We start from the raw sequence: 22845 nt of genomic DNA, 5'->3' as shown, positions 1-22845 counted from the left end.
TTTTAGAAATTAGGGATGGATCTGGTTTTCATGTCTGGGTTGCCGTATTGCATGTACTGCATGAATGCAGGAGCCCAGAGAAGGAGATGGCTTTGAGAAGGTGAGACCTGTGGGCATTTGCATAAGTCTTTGGGGAAGACTTTGGACTTCTAAAGGCATGAATTAATGTACAAGCCAGTCTTACTTCATGGATCTGGAGATTCACCTAACACCTTTTTTAAATGAAAACGGAGATAAAAAGGTGGTGTTATTTTTATAATACAATTTTAATCAATATGTTATTTAGATTCTTATCTCTAATCTCTTATCTCTAATCTCTTATCTTAATGGGTTTACAAAAAGGAAAAGAAAGAGGGAAAAAGTCATTATGGAGAATAGCATATTTTTACAAAGAAAATACTCAGTATGCCATTAGAAATTAGTCTCTTTATTTGGTAAGTAATATTTCAAATTTAATCAAACACAATATATTTTCTATTAAGAACAGCTCAAAACAAACAAAAAAGAACAGTTCCAGATAATATCATCTACCTTCAGCCTTATATTTCTTTATGCTAATAAATATTATTTTATATGTAGGTATAAAAATAAAATCAAGCCTTTTTAATATATCTTCCTTTAACAATGTGACTAAGGCACCTGGACAAACTATAGAAATTACATTTTATAGACAGATTTATTTATTTTTTCCTGGAGCAGAGAAATAGCTTCATGGAATTTTGGACAATATATTCAAACCACATAGTTCAATGCATCTATTTAAAATTAAGTCTATTTTATTACTTATTTACTTATAAAGTTTTAAGATATTCTTAGAAAGTAACAATAGTATCTTGGTTAGAGTAATTTTGAACTACAATTGAGGAAGTAAAATGCTCATAATATTTTGATTTTAGAATAACAGTATTAGTACAATGCACTGACCACTAGATGGAGACAGGCCCTCCTAGCTTCACCCATAATCTGCTGCTGGTTTTCTTAAGGTGAATAGAAACCAGCAGCAAAGGAGTTGGGTGCAGTACTGGCTATGCAGAATCATAACAGCTATATGTGTTAGAGGTTCCATGTGCCCCGCATCACAGGTCTCAGGAGCTGCTTAATCTGAGGAATGTGGCATGTGTTTACACAAAGGATTTGTGTAATAACAATGATGATATGTTAAAGGCATCTCCCCCCCCCCCCCCCCCCCCCGCAAAAAAGAATTTATCATTATCTTCAGAATAAACAGGTTTTCTTTGAGGTTTAATAAAATGGTTTCTGATTAAACATCAGAAAAAACTGTTCTATCACTTTGTTATTAAGAGAGTATTTGATGTTCCAATTTTAAGCAAATTACTTGCTTTGACATAAATATAAAGCCAATATTTGGGAAAAACTAACATGAATTTATACTCAGGTCCTTTCATCACATAACTGAAATTGATCTAATAAAATCCAGATTTTAGGCACCTACTTTACAGAATAGCCTCATCCTTTGCCTTCCCCTACGGTCAGAATTTGTGCATTCTATCCTGTGGTCCTCAAATTTGCTCTCATGTTTTCATAAAACTATGTACTCTCTCATACATTTTGAAGACGACATCTACATTTTTCATTATTTTTGAAAAGTAAGATTTCCAGTGTATTTTAAAAAATGAGAAAAATAAAAATTTTAGGATACTATTATATAACTCTTTAACATTCCATTTGAATCTTAGGTTAGAGCCATACATAGGATTCTCACCATCATCCATGTTTAAAATGCATGATCAAGCTTTTCATTTTAATGTTCCTCTTTTCTTTAACCTCATTTCTCCAATGAATATTATTCTAACATATTTTATACTTTAAAGTCTTATTAAACTCCCATATTTTTCTGGCACAAAGATACACATCTCTGCAATTATGTTTTATATGCATTTGTTGTTGTTGTTGTTTTTTTTTAAATCTGAACTTGACCCTCTAAAAAGAATGTAAATTCCATATGGTTAGAAATTTATTTTCCTTTTTTTCACTGCTGAATTCCTAACACTTGAGACAGGACCTAATGCAAAGTACACGCTGACTAAATATTTTGTGAATGAATGAAAGTGAAATTTAAAAGTTTTCTCTTTTCTATGACCATGAGACTCTACATTTTCAATGTTTATTGCAGCTGAGTCATCATGACAGTTATTATAACATACAATATTTTAAAATAACATACAATATTTTAAAAACAATATAAAATATATTAAAATGTTGGTAATCAGTGGGGGTTTGCCCGGGGTGGGAATGGCTTGGTGGTGGGGTGGGGGTGGGGGGCATCAATCAGGGAAAAAGGAGACATATGTAAAACTTTAGACAATAAAAAAAATTGGAAAAATCTTACACCCCAAATAAAATAAAATAAAATAAAATAAAATGTTGGTAATTATTAAGACAAAAAGTACAATGTTGTTAGAAATGCAGTTCTCAAGGAGTTAAATGGGCTTTCCTATTTTCATTGTCAAGTTTCCCTGGGGGAACATTACTTATTGCTGGAAGGAGACAGAATTCTGTATCTGTTTATTTTTTATTAATATTCAAAGATGTAAACACTAAAAGCTTAATCACATAAAGAAAAATGTGAAGGTGAATTTGATAATGCTAGCACTCAGTTATTTGTCCTTGAAAAAATTTTAATGAACCCTCAGTTAATAGATTGATTATGTTCTCCTTCATTTTTGCTGAAGGCTGAGTATTAAAACTACCTGATTGGCAATATGGTCTTACCTGAAGGCTCCACTGGTTCATAGTGTCATTTTGTTTGACATCCTTGAGGTAGGCATCCCTGGATGGGCTTTTCTTTTGTAAAGTGACAAGTGGGGGTCATAAAGAGGAAGGGAGTCATAGTGGGAGGTCTGGAGGGGGGAGAGGGGGCTCCACTTCTATATCAGACACTTTTTTGGTACCTCAGGAAGATAATTTTGAAATTAAAGACCTGGAGATGTATTGTCTAAAGCTTTGTATATTCCCAGATTACCCCAATGTGAGGGCCCGTGTTCTAGGCTGATGTTTAATTCTGCCGTGGCAGCCTGACTCCCACTGCTCTGAGCTAATACAGCTCCAGCGGAGTAGTGCCCTGTCTGACAATGATGGCAGCCACGCCATTCTGAAATAACCGCAGTAAGAATATGCCAGCAGTTCCTATTGGACAAAAAATGAACCGTCACACTGAGCGTTAAATGATGCTGCTCATCCAGTGGCACCACCTGTCCACCTGATGAGCACGGCTGGTCATAGGCTAATCCAGGACAGCTGTGCTTTCCAACAGATATTGTAGTCATTTGAGCTAGAATGAGATACATCATTTTTATAATGGTAAGAGCTACAATTTACTTTAAAATTTCTATGTTTGTGCAATTAAATATACGATTTCTAGTCTTCATGGCAATCCAATCTGATGAGATAGCTCTTTCTATCTCCGTCTGCTAATGAAAACTATGAAGATGAAAGCTGCTGAGTAACAAATGGCACAGTGGCTATATAAAGAGCACAAATAACAACACTCACTCTAAATAGTAACAATAACAATAAGAGCAGCAAGTAACATTTGGGGAGCACTTACTCTTGTTAAACTACAATGCTCCAGCTGGTAACCATTAAGGATGGAGTGACAAAAGCCTTTCTCCTTGAATAGTACCAACAGCAAGGACATAACTTTTGAAACCCTCTCATTTGAAATTATACACCTTGAGAAACTTGGCTGTTTGAAATCATATCATAGAGACAAACTAGCTTTAACCTGGACCATATCAGAATGCCAGGTATGTTAAGGTGGTGCTGCTTGAATCTAGGAGTCAATCAGAATTATTCCCAGTTTTTGATAGAGGTCTTCAAAATCATCAGTGTTTGCCTGGAATTGTATAGATAAGATCGTTTCAGGTTTTGTTTGGAGAGGTTGTGTTTTTGAATGCAGGCTTCCCTTGCCTGGTAAGTGTAATAAAATTGGCTTTGTATTTTAGAGTCATACTACACTTTGTAATTGAGAATCATACTACACTTAGAACCAAGCACCGTTCTGAACAGTTTAGGCATCCATACATTGGATCTTCATAACCTATGAGCTATTGTGATTGCCACCTTACAGTTGAGGAAGCTGAGGCAGAGAAGTTAATAAACTTCCTCAAGGCCACGTAGGAAATAGCAGAATCATGATTCAACCCAGGCAGCCTGAATCCAGAGCCCACACTCTTAATCCCTGTCGTATGGTACCTACACAATAAAAAGCTTAAGATTCATAAGTGAACTAGGAAAACAGAAAAGGAACCTCTCCCTGGCGAGAAGCTCTAGGGAATAAGTGAAAGATGGAAAGCAAATCGGAGTGAAGCAACACTAGGCAGATAATAGGAGCAGAACCTGGGAGGGCTGGTGAATGGGGAGGAGACAGAAGCAGGGCGGACTCTTGGGGTAATTACTTTGGCACATTAGCAAGAGCATCTCGATCAAATTCCTGGTACATTCTTTCTTGGCTAGTCAGGATGTCTGCATCATGGAGGGACAAGTATGTGGGAGCATGAGTTAGAGAAATGAGCAGAACTCCAAGGGATTGGCCGGACCTCAAAGTGGGGTGTACTCACACCACGAGACCAGCTGCTGAGGTACTCGTGCCAGTGGCACATTCTGCTTCTTTCAGAACATCTATCTCTCTGCAAACAGTCTGCTGTACAAATTACAACCCTGACCCCCTCCTCGGGTGGTGCGAAACAATACAGCAGACAGTATAATCAGAAGTTTCTGCCATAATATTGAGAGCACAATCAAGAATCACCAAACATTTAAGAAGACAGTGAAAAGGAGCCCGCAAATTTGAGTAACCAAACAATCCATACCTGAAAAGTTGTCAGAATGCTACAAGTGAATAGTTAACCCATAAATTAAGCAGATCATGAAAACTAAAAATCTGATTATGCAAATTCAAGTTTAGGAAGTTAGTGCTGGTAGATGAAACGAAACTGGCCATGTGTTAATAATTGTTAAGGATAATCCAATGATAGATACATAGGTTTTATTATCATATTGACATTTTCATAGTAAAACTAAAAATCATATCTTTGAAAAGCTAAGTAGAAAAGTCAACATGAGGAAAGATAAAGCAAGCAATTCTTATGAAACAAGTTACAAAACATACCGCACAAGATAAAGCAAAAGTATGAAAGAAAAATGAAATGACGTGAAAGGTAGATCTAGAAGTTGTGACATCATCTGAGAAAAGTTTCAGAAAGAGTAATAGGTCACATTATATGCAGTAATGAGCATGACACTGCAGATTGAGAGAGATACCAAGACAGATGAACATTTCTGACTACCTGAGTAAGGAGCAGAGGCAGAATTCTAAGATGTGACAAATTTCAAAAGTATTCTTTCCACTGCATCACATAGAAAGCTAACTTTATGGCTTTGTGTCAGTATTTCTTCCTTGTAAGGCTATTGCAAGAATTTATACTGCAATTAGTTCACAAGTTGGGAAAAGCACCATAAAAACCTTTAAAAAAGAGGGATTAAAGTAATTTGAAGTTTAAGAACACTAGATGTTAAAATTTCTATGGAAAGAAAAAAAGTTGCCTAGATTAGTTGCTTATATTATGGTTTTTGGGGGTAATGTTTTTTTTATCTTTATTGTTGAAAATATTATGTATGTCTCCTTCACGCCCCCTGCCCCCATTGACTCCCTCTAGCCAGCTGGTAATGTTTTTACATGAGTCTGTTAGATTAATATTTATATCGATACCAAAGCCAAACAAATCATATAATACTAGAACAGTCAATTATATAGACAAACTTCATTGTGAACTTAGAGGGGAAAAGTTAAATAAAGTACTAGAAAATTAAATGTAACATTTATTAAGGACATATTTCAGTAGGTTCAGAGAGAAAAACTATGATAAACTTCATAAGGAAATCTTTATGACCTCAGGAATGGGAAAATTTTCACTATGGATAAATTGGGGAATATTAATTTGAATAATTTTCATTCAACCAGAAAAAGTACACCTCAGGAACAAAGTGTTGAAATATCTACAAATTTAGAGTAGATATTTATAATTCTAATAATGAACAAAGGATAACTATGCAGAAATAATAAATGGCTCCTAAAAATATAGCTATACCAAGCTGTGGATTAGAATAGAAGCTGAGACCTAATACATTGTGAGACAGATGCTAGTATCAAGGGAAATTCAATTTTGAAAAATATACCTCAGATTAACAAGAATTATATCTAGCAATATCTAGCATTGGCTAAAATGTGGAGCCTGTGGAAGTATAAATTGCTACATTCATTTTGAAGAGCAGTTTGGCAATATCAAGTTGAAAATATGGAGAATTTGTTGCATACATGCTCAAGTGATATGTATGAAAATGTTCTTAGGATCATGAAGCAATAGCAAAAAAGATGAAAACTGGACAGATAAATTGTGGAAAATATAAATAAACTACAATTGCATGTATCAACTTGACTAAATTTCAAACACAATATTAAGTGAAGAAAAAGGACATTATGGAAGAACACATACAGTATGATACCATTTATGTAAAATCTAAAACTGTGCCAAGCAATACCAGGCATCTACACTAATAAAAGAGAAACATGGTAATTGGCGTACGACCGCTACCCTTCCCATTGGCTAATCAGCGTATCCTTATGCAAATTAACTGTCAGCCAAGATGGCGGCCGGCAGCCAGGCAGCTGGAAGCTAACAGGAGGCTTGCTTGCTGTGGACTCCAACGTTCCCTGCCGGCCTCTGAGCTTCAGTTGGAAACATAGTAACATTTACAGAAGATAAACAAAACTCCAGAAACCTCCTGTCAGTCAGCCGGGATCTCAGAGCTGGAGTCGCAACATTGTTTCGAATACAGAAAACAAAGGCCAGAAACCTGCTTTCAGCCAGCCTCAGAGAGAAAGCCGGCTCTCAGCTCCAGTGACAGCCATAGAAGGTAAATAAATGCCAGAATAAAAAAAAAAAGAAAAAAAGGAGAGGTTTGGAGCTTCAGTCGCCCGCCAGCCTGAAAACGGCCCTCAGCCCTTCACCCAGACTGGCCAGGCACCCCAGTGGGGACCCCCACCCTGAAGCAACAAGATGGCGGCTAATTTGCATACTGAAGGCAGGCGGCAGCAGGCAAGGCTGTCTGCGGTCTGGGACCCAGATCTGTGACCCTGCCGGGTGGGATCAGCGGAGCCGCGAGGCCTCCCGACACCGGGATCAGCGTGACAGGGGGCAGCGCCCCAACCCCCTGATTGGCCCTGCTCTGTGGGTGATAGAGGGCGGCGCCCCAACCCCCTGATCGGCCCTGCTCTGTGGGTGACGGGGGCAGCGCCCCAACCCCCTGATCAGCCCTGCAGCTCTGTGGGTGATAGAGGGCGGCGCCCCAACCCCCTGATTGCCCTGCGGCTCTGTGTGTGACAGTGGCGGCACCCCAACCCCCCCACGGGCCCTGCTCTATGTGAGACGGGGTAGAGCCATACCTCCCCATCAGCCCTGCCCTGAGTGTGACAGGGTGTGGCGCCTCAACTACTCCCCCCCCCACCGGCCCTGCTCTGTATGTGGCAGGGGGCGGTGCCCCAGCTCCCCTATTGGCCCTACTCTGTGCGTGACAGGGGGGAGCTCCTCAACCCCCTGATTGGCCCTGCTCTGTGCGTGACAGGGGGGAGCTCCTCAACCCCCTGATTGGCCCTGCTCTGTGCGTGACACGGGGGAGCTCCTCAACCCCCTGATTGGCCCTGCTCTGTGTGTGACAGGGGGCAGCTCCTCAACCCCCTGATTGGCCCTACTCTGTGTGTGACAGGGGGGAGCTCCCAAAACCGCTGATTGACCCTGCTCTGTGCATGACAAGGGGGAGCTCCCCAAAACCCTGATGGGCCCTGCTCTGTGTGTGACAGGGGGTGGCGCCGCAACTTCCCTATCGACCCTGCCTTGAGTGTGATGGGGGCGGCGCCCCAACCCCCCAATCAGCCCTACCCTGAGCATGACTGAGGGTGGCATCGCAACCTCCCCATCTGCCTTGCTCTGTGCATGACAGGGGGCGGCGCCCCAACTCCCCAATTGGCCCTGCTCTGAGCCCGACCAGGGGCTGCACCTAGGGATTGGGCCTGCCCTCTGCCACCCAGGAGCAGGCCAAAGCCAGCAGGTCATTATCTCCTGAGGGGTCCCAGACTGCGAGAGGGCACAGGCAGGGCTGAGGGACCCCCTCTCCCCTCGAGTGCACAAATTTTTGTGCACCGGGCCTCTAGTTATATTATAATAGCATACACATTGATAAGAATGAAAAACAAATTCAAGTTGATGATTATCTCTGGGGAGGCAGAGAGGGAGAAAGAAACTGCCATAAAACACGAGAGAGGCGTCAGGGAATGTCAATCGTATTTGTGACGAGCTGTTGTTGTTTTTTTGTGTGTTTTTTAAAAATTAAAATATTGAAGCAAGTATGTCAAACTGTTAAAACTTGATGGAGCTTGGTATCTGGGCCTTGGTTCCAGAAACTTGCTACAGTACAGTCTTACCTTGTTGAAAACAGTTATATACCACCATAATGATGTCTCATCATTGCCTGACCGCTTATATGACGGTGCTCTCATCCTATATAATAAAAGCCTAATATGCAAATTGACCAAACGGTGGAACAACTGATGGAATGACTGGTCCGTATGACATGCACTGACCACCAGGGGGCAGACGCTCAATGTAGGAGCTGCCCCCAGGCCACAGGCCCCAGGAGAGCCAAGGCGGGACCCCCCTCCCAATCACCCCGCCGGTTGCCCCACAGATCTGCCCTGATCACCAGCCAGGCTTAGGGACCCTACCCATGCATGAATTTCATGCATCAGTCCTCTCGTAAAATTATAATGGAGCTGAAAAAATTCCTGTAGCCTAGTGATGTTGTAACCATACTAACATTGTAGCCCAAAGCATTACTCATAAGTCTGTGGTGATGCTGGTGTAAACAAACCTACTGCTTTGCCAGTCATATAAAAGTATAGGATCTACAATGATGTCCAGTACATAATACTTGGTAATCATAATAAATGACTGTGTTACTGGTTCATGCATTTACTATAATACTGTATACTTTTTATCATTATTTTAGGATGTATGCTTTCTACTTATAAAAGAAGTTTTCTGTAAAGCAGTAGGCCATATTATCCCTCATATATCTCAGGTTTACCTCATCTCTTGATTTCATCATTTTCTCTTGTGCTTGATTTACTCCTGTGTTGTTTTTGTGCAGTGACATGCTGTACAGGCTTATAGTCTGGGAGAAATAGACTAGACCATAGAGTTTAGGTGTGTAGTAGACTATGCCATCAAAGGTTTGTGTAAGTGCACTTTATGATGTTCCCTTACCGACAAAATTGCCTGATGACATGTTCCTCAGAACGTATCCCTGCCATTAAGTGGTGTATGATTGTATTTGAAATATTTCATGATAACCAAGGTAAATGCATAAAAGCATAAGAAACTGGAAACCATTTTTAAAATGGATTTAGGCAAGGGCTGCATACAGGGTGGAGTTAGATTAAAATATTTAACTTCCTGCTCTAAAAACCTGGAACCCTCATTTAAGGAAATCACATTCCTATCTTAATTTCAATCTTCTGGATAGAAATGTAGACCTGTTTTCATGACTTTCTAAATTTTTCTAAATGGGCTCTTTTAACAGTAATGATCCAGAGGTCTGATGGTAGCAGGGTCTTTAGAATATGTGATTATTAAGAGAAGGTGAAGCTGAGAAGTCAGAATAAAAGATTTCAAGGGATTCAAATTGAAGCCTGGCTTTATAGTAAAGAACAAACAAGCCATATACATAGTGTGTGATTGGGGGGAAATATTATATTGCTTCTTTCTAGCTGTTTTTGGAGAAGACTTTAAAAAAGCCTTTTTATAGTTTCTTTTGAGCATTTTGTTTTCTTCTTTTCTGGGCATGGTTAACAAATTAAAGAGCCTATTTCCTCTCCACAGCTGTGCGTCATTGCCTTAGGGACTATTATGGGAACAAATACTAAAGGAGTTCTGCTGTCTACCAGCGAGAGCTCTTGACATAAACAAGCCTGCGACCTCCCGAGGATTGAGCAGGTGTCTCTGAGGGTTCCTGATGACTACTAAGACTGGCCAGCCACTGTGCTTTCCCTAGTAGCAGATCCCTGATCTATGAAGTAACATCATCTCCCTGAAGATGCTGAAGGCAAAGAGAGGTGTGAAGTAAATTCAGAGACGTGCTTCCCTATGTGATCCTTAAGAGGTCATGACTACCATTGAGGAATTATGGGAGACTGGGTTGTTCAAGTGGACTGTATTTTAATCCTATAGATATTTATTAATTTTTACTATTTTCATGATAATGAGAAACTAAAAATAATGCCCTTTTGGAAAATCAATATTTTCCAGTATGGAAAAATACATATTTTAAATTTCTGAATTCTTAAATAGCTAAAATAGACATGTTTTACCAAAAATTCATCTATGAAATGGAATTTTAGAAAGATTATTAACTACGTTAACAATGCAATAATAAATGGTTGTGTGCCTTTGTTTAAATGTGCTAAAGTAACTAGTTTGGCATCAAATATTTAATTTATTTTGTTTGCTAGACATCCTCACCTTATCAGAAAAGAATGTACTTATTCTGTATTTGGAGAATTGAGCAAGTGATATTTGGGGAAATGGGATAAAGGTAGGGCAAGATAATTTTCTAGAATATGAACCATTTATCTCTTCCAAAGACAAAGGAAATGATGTGGGTGACTCAGTGTATCTGACATGTTTCTGGCTTGCTGAGAATAAAATTGTGCATAAAAATTTAATTCGATTTCAGGTCAGAGCACATGCTGGGAGTTACTGGCTCAATCCCAGCAGGGAGTGTGCAGGAGGCTGCTGACCAATGATTCTCTCTTATCATTTATGTTTCTATCTCTCTTTTTCTCTCCTTTCCTCTCTCTGAAATAAGTAAAAAAACAAAACAAAAAAAACACATATTTTTAAAAAATCATAGGGCCTCCTTCTAACTGACTTTGATCAACAAAAGGATATTGGTAAATGGTGTTGGCATATGGTCATCTCAAACTGAGATCCTAATCTCATAGAGTCTAGACTTTCAGAGTTGAAGGAATTTTTTATAAATATATTTTTATTGATTTCAGAGAAGTAGGGAGAGGGAGAGATAGAAATATCAATGATTGATCAGATGCCTCCTGCATGCCTCCTTCTGGGGATCAAAACCCACAACTCAGGCATGCGCCCTTGATTGGAATCGAACCTGGGACCCTTCAGTTCACTGGCCGACACTCTATCCACAGAGCCAAATCAGCTAGGGCTTTCATTGTTTTAATTTGCATTTTCCTGATGACATTTGAAGTGGAACATCTTTTCCTATGCTTATTTGCCATCTGTATATCTTCCTTGATGAGGTGTCTGTTAAGGTCTTTGGCCTATTTTTCAATCAGTATTGGTGGGGTATTTTTTTCTATTGTTTTCTTAATGTTGAGTTTTTTAGAATTCTTTGTATATTTTAGACTATGGTTCTTTATCAGAAGTGTCTTGCAAAATTTTCTCCCAGTCTGTGACTTGTATTCACATTCTCTTGACATTGTCTTACACATAGCAGACGTTTTTAATTTTAATGAAGTCCACTTTATGTTATTTCTTGCATGGATCATGCCTTTGTTGTTCTATCTAAAAAGTTATTACCATACCCAAGCTCACCTAGCTTTACTCGTATGTTATCTTCTAGAAGTTTATAGTTTTGCATTTTATATTTATGTTTATGATCCATTTTGAGCTAATTTTGTGAAGGGTGTAAGATCTGTGTCTAGACTCTCTCTCTCTTTTTTTTTTTGGCCCCCAGTTTTTTGGAATAATTTGTAGAAAAAATATCTTTGTTCCAGTGTATTGCCTTCCTTTATCAAAGATCAGTGGATTATGTTTATGTGGGTCTATTTCTAGGCTCCCTATTCTATTACACTGATCTATTTATGTATTCTTCCTCCAATAGCACACTGTCTAGTAGACTTTATAGTAAGTGTTGAAGTTGGGTAGTGTCAGTCCTCCACCTTTGTTCTTCTTTGGGTACTTCAACTTTGTGTTGGGGACTCTGGGTCTTTTGCCTCTCTATATAAATGCTAGAATCAATTTATTGATATCCATTAAATAACTTGGAATTTTGATTGAGATTGCATTGAATCTATATTTAAGTTGGAAAGGCTTAACTTCTTGATAATATTGAGTCTTTCTATCTGTGAACATGGAACATCTCTCCATTTATTTAATTCTTTGATTTTTTTCATCAGAGTTTTTTTAGTTTTCCTCATATAGATCTTACACATAATTTATTAGATTTATGCCTGAATTCTTAATTTTGGGGGAAGGAGTGCTAATACAAATACTATTGTGTTTTTAATTTTTAATTCTACTTGTCTATTGCTTGTATGTAGTAACATGATTGATTTTTGTATATTAATCTTATATCTGCAACCTTGCTATAATCACTTATTAGTTTAGATATAATTTAAAAAATATTTAATCTATGTTTAGTTTTTGATTTCTAAAGGTACTTGGTTTTCATAAAATCTGAAAACATTGTTTTAAATACATATATATTTAACAAACAACTACTTATAAGTGGGTCTTTACAAAAAGAAATAAATCAAATTTGAGTCTTGCTAAGACTCTGGAAATTATTAACGATTTAGAAGAAATTTAAGAGAAAAAGGGAATATGTTAGATGACATTATGGAGATGTAGTCAGAAAATTTGAGTAAGAGAAACTCAACAAGGTAAAAGATCTTTCTTCTACCGAAACTGGTTTGGCTCAGTGGATAGAGCATCGGCCTGCGGACTGAAAGGTTCCAGGTTTGATTCCGGTCAAGGGCATGTACCTGGGTTGCCGGCACATCCCCAGTGGGAGATGTGCAGGAGGCAGGTGATCGATGTTTCTCTCTCATCGATATTTCTAACTCTCTATCTCTCTCCCTTCCTCTCTGTAAAAAATCAATAAGATATATTTAAAAAAAAAAAAGATCTTTCTTCTACACACAAAAAATGTGTTATGAAGAAGGAAACTAAATTAAAAAAAATTGACAGACATAACAATCTAACATGGAACTTATTTATAATGAGGTGTGTGTGTGTGTGTGCATGTGTGTGTGCATGTGAATGATAAATTAACAGGGAAATGTGAACAATGAATCATTTTTTATAAGTGTATGTAATTATTGTTAACATCTTAGGTGTAATATGGCATTATGGCTTTTTAGAGAGTTTTTGTCTTTAAGAAATACAAACCAAAATATTTTTAGGTAAAATAATAGATCTCTGACACCTGCTTCAAAATAATCTGGTTGGCATTGTGAAGAAAGTGAGAGTGAGTTCCTCAAACTAGTCTCTCAGCATTTGTGTATATTTTAAAATTTCCATAACAAAAAATTAGAAAACATGTATTGAACACTAAACTTCCAGGAAGGCCAGAATTATGTTTATCTTATTTACCCTTGCATCCTTAGAATGTGAATAATAGCTGGTGTACTCTAGTATAGCAGCATCTCAATACATACTTGTAGAATTCATTAATTAATAGCATTTGATAATTTATGCTTTTATCTTGGGAGTTTTATGTATAGGCGGATGCCTTCACGAGGCCTCTGAGAAGTGGAGTTTACTATGCTTTAACAAAGCATGGCGGAACGGGGCTTTAAGGGTAGACTCAGTCTACTTAACGTGTTAGTTTCTATGTCCCAATTATGCCTTGATTTAAATGATCCTTTCCTTCTGAGGCTCTGAATAATATCCTGATTATTTAAAAAGTTCTTAAAAACTCTCCTAGAATTATTTTGAAAGCTACTTCTAAATTTCCAAAAACTCTTAACAAGTTAATTGAAAAAACGTTTGTTTAGAAATTCAGTACGAAAGATAATATGGTCTGTGCTGAGGGTAAAACAAAATAAATCTTTGCTCCGGAAGAAGTTAAGCTCAATGGTGTAGATGAGGACCTTATTCTTTGTTGTAGAAACCTATCCAAACATTTTTAGGGGTGTCTGTGCCCATGAGATTTTGGGGAGGTGATTTTTACTTCTTATCTTATTATCTTAAAACAGTTATTGCAGCTGCACTATGGTGGTATTATTGCTAGTTTGAATCGGCACTTTGTTCATATTACATTATTTCAAGCTCTATTACCTGATATATATGAAGGAAGGGTTTATAACTGATGGCATCTGGCTCTGGCTATGGTGCTGTCCTTAATATTTTCCTGGCTTGATAAGCATAGTCATTTACTATATTAACTCGCTCATCCTAAATATAGACCTACATAAGTGGATATACATGATTATTATTTGGTTTTTAATGTGTTTTTTCTGTGTGTGTGTGTGTGTGTGTGTGTGTGTGGTTGTTGTGAGGGCTTGTTTATTTTTTGCCACTGTCTTAGGCAGAAATCTATTTCAAATTAAGTTAGACCTCTAACTAATAATTTGGAAAGTGGCCTTCTGTTTTCCAAAGATTTATTTGAAATTTTTCATTGTGAAACTATTACTATGTCCACTTTTTACTATAATCCAAATTTTTAAGATTAAGCTTACAGAAGAGGTTATTCTTAAACTATTAAAGAAGAAGAAAGTCCCAAACCCAAGACTGTGATTATAACTTGGTCTAGCATAAGAATTTATGCCTCCAACCCACACACAAGACAAAATTTTATGAGTGTACAGTTTGTACTGTATGTTCTTACATTTCAGTCTGTCATGCCCTAAAAATGTGCTTTTTTTGTTTGGTTAAGTAATAGAAGTTACCCAATGGCTAAGGCTATTTTATGTCTGATTTCCACTGTGTGGCCGTACAACTTTTGAGAATGTCTGATTGGTGTCAAACAAGGGCAGAAGTTTACCAACTATAGATCCTTTAGCAGGGTGCTTGCTGTTTGGGCTCCGACATTCACTTGGAATTTTATCCTTAGACTAGAGGCCCGGTGCACGAAATTCGTGCACTGGGGGGAGGGGGCCCCTCAGCCTGGCCTGCACCCTCTCCAATCTTGGACTCCTTGGGGGATGTCAGACTGCCCGTTTAGGCCCGATCCTTTACCAGCAGTCGGACATCCCTCTCGCAATTCAGGACTGCTGGCTCTTAACCACTCACCTGCCTGCGTGCCTGCCTGATTGCCCCTAACCACTCTGTTTGCCAGCCTGATCACCCCCAACTGCTGGCCTTATCACCCCCAACTGCCTCCCCTGCCAGCCTGTTTGCCCCCAACTACCCCCTGCCACCGGCCTGATTGCTCCCAACTGCCCCCCCCCACCAGCCTGATTGGGGTTGGGGGGCCGATTAGGGGTGGGGCTGGCCATGGGGAGGGGCTGTGGTTGGTGGGCTGGGCAACCACCCCCCCCCCCAAATGGGTTGAGGGGTGACGATCAGGGCCAGTGGCCTGGGGGAAGAGCCATGGGTGGTTGGCCAGCCAGCCCTGCCCCTGATTACGGTGGGGGGGGGGGGCAATCTGGGGTGGGGCTGGGCAAGGGGAGAGGCTGCAGGAGATTGGCTGGCCAGCCCTGCCCCCTATTGAAGTGGGGGGATCAAGGGTGGGGCCAACCTGGGGAGGGGCTGCAGGACATTGGCAGCCCAGCCCTGCCCCCTCTTGGGGTGAGGGGGGTGCAATCAGGGGCAGATAGCCACGGGGAGGGGCTATGGGCCTATTGTGGTGGGGCAGGTTGGTCAAGGATGTGGCTGGCGGGGGGTGGGGGGGAAGAGAGGGGGTATTTGGCCAGCCAGCCTGCTCTTTTTTTTTTTTTTTTTTTTTTTTTGGCAACTCCACAATTTTAATTTGTGGTGCCTATGCTATGTCTGAAAAAGACCTTCTCCCCCTACCCAGGAGAGCAATGGGGAGGGGGCAGCAAAAAAATAGAAGACATCCCTCCCTATTGCACACAGACCCTATTTACAGGCTCACCTGGCCCAGGCCGGCGGGATGCTTGGCACATTCTCGGATCCCTGCTCAGGGCCTGGAGGGGTGACTGGTGGCAGCACATGTGAGAGGGGACCTCTGGGTGACCACTCTGGTCCTGGCTACTGGTTTTGGCACTTCCTGGTCCCCAGTTCCTTTCTGTTCCTGCCTGCAGCCTTGGTCCCCCTACCTGGCCTCAGATGGCCCCCTTGGCTCCTGGGGGCTCTGTCCTCCCCTCCTAACCTGGAGATCTCAAGGAAGGTTATGGCTTCTCAGAGACTCCTCGACAGCCCTATCACTCATGTTCACACAGGGAAGGGGTGCATGTGGCAAAAGCAGCTGTATAAATGCGGGTGCAGGAGCAAGTCCTCCGGGGTCACTTGGACAGTTTGCTGATGACGCAGATCAGGGCCACATTCTCATCCTTGAGGCGCTGGTTGTCAGCTCAGAGATTGGACAGGCCCTTCAGCTCCTCTTCCAGCTCAGCGGCCTTGCACTCCAGGGCCCTGCACTCAAATCTCGCCAGCTCCAGGATGGCCGGCCTCTTTGCAAAGTGCTCTTGCCTCTGCATGGCGTGCTCCAGCTCCACCTTGAGCTGCTCCAGCCGCAGCATGGTCTGGGTCAGGGCCTCACGAAATCTCTCATTCTCAATGTGCAGCTTTCCGTAGAGTTTCCTGAAGCTCCCTCAGGCTCTTCCAATTTTGGCTGGGGTTTGGGGTTTAGGTCCTGCTGCCTCTGGAGGGGAAGGGCTGGATTCTGGGCTGATGTCCACTGGCTTCACCTTCTCCCCCTTCACAGGCCCTCTCCTCTCATTGCCAATTCTGCAGTGCTCCCTGGAGGCCTGTGGTCCCTGTCCCTGCCCCTCAGGCACCTCTACTCTCTGGGCAGGGCCATCAGAATTCTTAACCCCAGGGACTCGGGGCTGCCAGGAAGGGTCCAGGCTCTGAGCACCCTGCTCTCCATGTGGATGGGAGAGTCTGATCAGGGGAAGGCCTGCAGGGAGGAGGGGCTGCGAGGTTGTCTGCAGGCCCCCTGATCAGGCGGTGTGCTGGCTACAGTGGGCATCATAGCGACTGGCCCAATCAGGGCCATGTTCTGCCTGCTCACCACTCCCCAGTCCCAACACAGCCTCCACTGCCCGGCTATCAGGCCTTTGGGATCACCAGCTCAGGGCGCCTGCTTTCCCACAGGCCTGAGCCCCTCAGGCCTGTGGGAAAGCAGGCGCTGGTGATTTCACCTGGATGCGTGTGCGCCAACCATGGACTGATGGAAAGCACTGCAGCTTGGGGCCGCTCAAACCTGGGCGGGCAGGTCGGGGGCACTGCCGCCACTGCTATTGCCACTGCCGCTGCTGCTGCTGGGGCTTGAGGCACTGACTGAGGCTGCTAGGCATGCCCGTGACCTGCCCACCCGAGTTGGGTAGCACATGGGATGCGCCAGCGGGCAGATCACTGCTGCCGCCCGGCCGGTAGCACAGGGGATACCCGGGCGGGTACCTGATAGCTGCTGCCCCACCGCCAACCCCAGGACCCCGCGGTAGGCCTGGATGAGGGTGGAGTGGGTGCTGAACACCTCATTCCCACCTGCCAGCCCCAGGTTCCCCACGGGAGGCCCGGATGAGGGTGGAGCGGGTGCCCAGCACCGGGGTCCCACCCGCCAGCCCCGGGTCCCCCGCGGGAGGCCCGGATGAGGGTGGAGCGGGTGCCAACACTGCGGTCCCACCCGCCAGCCCCGGGTTCCCTGCGGGAGGCCCGGATGAAGGCTGAGCGGGTGCCGAACACCTCGGTCCCACCTGCCAGCCCCAGGTTCCCTGCCAGAGTCCTGGATGAGGGCGGAGTGGGTGCTGAACACCTCGGTCTCACCCGCCAGCCCCAGGTCTCCACCGAGGCCCGGATGAGGGCAGGGACCTCTGCCGCCAGCCCTGGATGGAGGCAAGCTGGCGGTTGGCACTGTCGGGCCCTGCCTGCAGTATGCAAATTAGCCGCCATCTTGGCTGGTGGTTAATTTGCATATCTCGCTAATTAGCCAATGGGAAGGGTAGCGGTTGTACGCCAATTACCATGTTTCTCTTTTATTAGTGTGATGTGTCTGTTTTTCACTTTACAAGTCCAAGTAATAATTTTATTCTGGTCTACAGCACACTTTTTTACATGCATTTTAGTGGTTTTGAGAAGACTTTTAATGAAGCCATAAAAAGTTGTCTTAAAAATAAACACACATACAATAAAACAATAACTATATAGACATTCAGAACAGTGCATTCACAGGTGACCTGGTTGGTTCCACCACTGAGTAGCTCACTTACTTAAGATTTGCAAGCAGATACCAGTTCTTTTGCTGCACTCCCCCCACCCCCCCCAACACATACACACATGCACATACGTGCACTCAATCCTCTTTGAAAGCTATACAGTGCAAAATTTCAATTAGAAAGCCTAAATGTGTCATGAAACAGATAATCCCATTGATCAAGATCATTACTAGAAAATAGGCATTATCTTTGCATGTCTATTTTAAACTTCCTAGAAATACAAAATCTTTTTAAAGACCTGAACGCGATGTCTTAGGGCAGTGGTCGGTAAACTGTGGCTCGCGAGCCACATGCGGCTCTTTGGCCCCTTGAGTGTGGCTCTTCCACAAAATACCATGTGCAGGCGTGCATGTACAGTGTGATTGAAACTTCGTGGCCCATGTGCAGAGGTCCGTATTTTGTGGAAGAGCCACACTCAAGGGGCCAAAGAGCCGCATGTGGCTTGAGAGCCGCAGTTTGCTGACCACTGTTAGGGTATATAAAGAATAGGCAGGGCATAGGCCCTATATGCATCTCACTAAACACCATCCAGTCTTCTTAGGAGCTGCTGTGAGAGAGGGAATCCTAGCTACAGGCCGCCAGCCTGGAATCTTCCATGAACACTGTACTATGCCAATGCATGGGCAGCATATGCCGGTTGTTCAGTCAAGTCCCAGGCATTCGAAGAAAGACATTTTCTCCAGTGCCAGTACCAGGCACCTCTGATAAGAATAGAGCTGTCACTGGGCATTGAACCTCTGAGGGTCATCCTCCATCTTGACTTATGGTGGGAATAAATTTTTATTTCTATGTACGATCAGTTTATTGCTTTCAAAAATCATTCCGCAACTGCTTTTTAAAAAATGACATTAAACCTAATTTGTTTAATGGAAAGAAATATTTATTGCAACCACTGGTTTGATAGATAGAAAATATTCTTTCACTAGAAATTTAGCTTTGGGCTCCTGTAATACATTTTCAGGAGTTAGACGTACAGGGCAACTTCATATTGCATCTGCTCACCTATCATGCTATTGCATTTATCTTTTTAGAATTTTGCTTTCTTATTTGCTCCTACAATATATTTCACAGATCTCCTTGAGGCTGAATAACTATGCATCTTATAATGGTTAGAGTTGTATAACATTTAGATGTATTTCTCACTAGTACTAGGATTATATATGTGTATATTTAAAAAGATTTTTATTCCATTTTTCAAGTTTTAACCTATCACTCACAAGTACTTTATATTTGTTTCTGGGTTTTAAAATATACATTACATATTTGATGTCAGAAGAGGTCATAATCCAAGTCATTTTATGCTACTCACATACTGTTCTATTCCCCAAACAAATGAACTTCCTGCTATGTTTCTGGATGAGAAGGAAATCCAAAGAGCAAGTGTATTTATCAGTCCCTATGTCAGCAAAATTTTGATCAGTGTCAGTAGTACACTCTGCATCAGCAAGTCAGAATAGTATCTGTATTACTTAATTAATGATATAATATTCAAAAATCAAAGACAGAAGGTAAGAAAGTGCCATCAATGAAGCATTATAGTTACTGGTGGTTTTATACTAGTGTTAGCTTAATTGATGCTAGATAGTCTTTCCTATTCATCCTGATATTCAGAAAAGGCTTGACTGCTATGACTTTTTAGGAGAATATAGTATACTTCACAGACTCCTTAGGCACAAGAAAAGTATTTCATTATGTAGATACCCATTATCATATATTTGTAGATAAAAATCTAATATACTTCAGCCCTGGCCAGTGTGGCTTAGTTTGTTGGGTGCTGTTCCGTGCACAGAAAGGTTGCCAGTTTGATTCCCAGTCAGGGCACATGCCCGGGTTGCAGGCTCCATCCCCGGTAGGAGACCTGCAGGAGGCAGTTGATGGATGTTACACTCCTACATTGATGTTTCTCTTTCTCCCCCTCCCTTCCTCTCTCTCTCTCTAAAAGGCAATAGAAAATCTTTTTAAAAAACCTATTATATTGCCCGGTTGGCAGGGCTCAGTGGTTGAGCATTGACCTATGAACCAGGAGGTCACAGTTCAATTCCCTATCAGGGCACATGTCCAGGTTGTGGGCTAGATCCCCAGTGGGGGGCATGCATGAGGCATCTAGTCAATGATTCTCTTTCATCATTGACATTTCTATCTCTCTCTTCCTCTCCTGCCTCTCTAAAATCAATAAAAATATATTTAAAAAACCTTTTATACTTCAATATGTTTAAAGATTATTTAAGCATTTGCTGTTCAGAAGCAAAATTATCACTATTTTCCCCTTCAACAACTAGAACACAATAGATTATTCTTTCTTTCTTTATTTAACAAATATTTAGGAGGAAATAAGAGAGAAAATGTAAACATAAAGCTTAGGGTCTTGTTATAGATATAAATATGCAAACTGGAAAATTTAATTGTGTTCTGCAGGCTATGACAGGGGAAACATAGCAGTACTCTTGGGTCACAGAGGACAGGCATGTAAGTGTGACCTGGGCAATCTGGAAGCTACCTGAATATAATTACACATGAACCAACACACTTAAAATTAGGGTATGGGAAAGAAAAAATGCCGAATAACGCCCAAGTTCCTGCCTTGGGTGACCAGATGGTTGATGATGACATTCACTAGGAGAGGAAGAAAAAAGAGGAAAAGCAAGATTGGGATGAAAATTATGAATATAGTTTTGAGCTTGTTAAATTTGAAATACTTGAATGATCTCCAAGTAGAGACGAACAATAGGTAAATGGATTTATAGTTTTAAATTTATTTTTTAAAGTTTTTTAAAAATATATTTTTATTGATTTCAGAGAGGAAGGGAGAGGGAGAGATAAAACATTAATGATGGGAGAGAATCATTGATCAGCTGCCTCCTGCACGCCCCCTACTGGGGATCGAGCCTGCAACCGGGCATGTGCTCTAATTGGGAATCGAACTGTGACCTGGTTCACATAGGTCATTGTTCAACCACTGAGCCAAGCCAGTTTTAAATTTAAATAAATAAATCTATGCTGGACATGAATTTCTGAGATTCATCAGCTTATAAAAGATACTTCAAATCATGGAAGTGAATGAAATTACCCAGGAAGAGGGGATAGAATGAGATGAGACTTAACAAAATGCTGCAGAATACCCTTATGTGAGGGTAAAAGGAGGGAAACCCCCAAACAGAAAAAGGTTGACTATAGATGAAACATGATACAGAAACTAAGAAGTTGGCAAGGTCAGTTGAATGATAGAAGTAGAAGCCATATTAGAGTGAACTGAGGTGTAATTGGACAATGAGGAAGAGAGCCAGTGTGTACAGGCACTATTTTGATAAAAACATTTGTCTGACAAAGGAAGGAAAGAAGTTTATTGTGTCATTCTTAATAATAAAAATATATACAAAAATGGATACAATTTAAAATTCAAAATGGATATGTATATTATGACTGATGAAATCCATACTCATTTATAATACTATTCACAAAGGATTTAAATAAAATAGATCAATGTTTATATGACAGTGATTAATAAACAAAAACAGTATTAAATTATAAATGCAATATTTGATTATGTTAATATAAACATTCATTGAAAGGTTTAGAATATTAAATTATTTGTTTTGATACTTCATTTTTCTATTTATCTGTGTTTTCTAAAATGGGAAAGTAAACATTTTATAAGCGAATAATTAATATTACATTTGAAGGACATATTCTTGGATTTTTCTATTTTGAAGAACATAGGCTTAGATTATTTCTAATCACTAAACTTTTAGATGATATGCACATCTTTAGGTAAATCTACTGCTTCATCTTAAGAGTCAGAAGTGATATTTACCCAGCTATCCATTTCTATTTTGTGCTATAAAAATATTGTGGTTTTTTTTAGTTTAATTTTTTCTTTTCTGAAATTCAAAACATATGTACTAAAGAGAGTATAGGCTAAATACACAGGCAAAAAAGGGTCCATTCCATGAGACGGAAGATTTGCTATAGTTAATGGGAGTCATTTCTCTCCGCCTGAGAGCGTCCCGGCTGGAGCTCCTTACTGGGTCTGTGACGTGGGTCAGAGGACGGTTTGTCCTCTGCCTGTACTGGAGCATTTCATTATTTGTTAGACTTTTCCCTACTATGAGGTTACTTTGGGCAGGAAGTCATTGACAGTTAGAAAGAGGCAGAAGAAAGAATAAAAATAAAGTTCTCTAAAAAGGACAGTACTTGCAAATTACACTTAACAGTTATTTTAAGCCAGCAAAAGCTGGGTTTGGTGGTGGCAGCCACATCTACCCCAATGAGCATGTCATTGAAGAGAACCAGGTATTTTGGGAGCCACAGGCAGACTGTACAATTAAGGTTTAGGTAAAAGGATTGGGTAATCCTGCAATAGTCACTGTTACATAACACACCAGTTGCTGCCCAGGGATACGAGCGGTAACTGAACATTATAGCGGGAACCGTTAGCTTTGCTGCAACCAAGGATCACTTGCTAGTTCCATTATAAACCTGACTTTGTAGTTGGTTTATAACCCAGACAGCTTAATTCACATCAAACTGAAACCTGGCATTGAAGTGAAAAGCCTAGAAGCACTTTAAAAAATTATTTTTTTCAAAAAGAGAATTTTGAGCTAGAAAGAACCAGAGCG

The sequence above is a fragment of the Myotis yumanensis genome, unplaced genomic scaffold (genome assembly GCF_028538775.1).
Source record: "Myotis yumanensis isolate MYYU_CA2020_CCGP unplaced genomic scaffold, mMyoYum1.0.hap1 SCAF_6, whole genome shotgun sequence".
Classification (NCBI taxonomy): Eukaryota; Metazoa; Chordata; class Mammalia; order Chiroptera; family Vespertilionidae; genus Myotis; species Myotis yumanensis.
Note: the sequence above shows the minus strand (reverse complement) of the source record.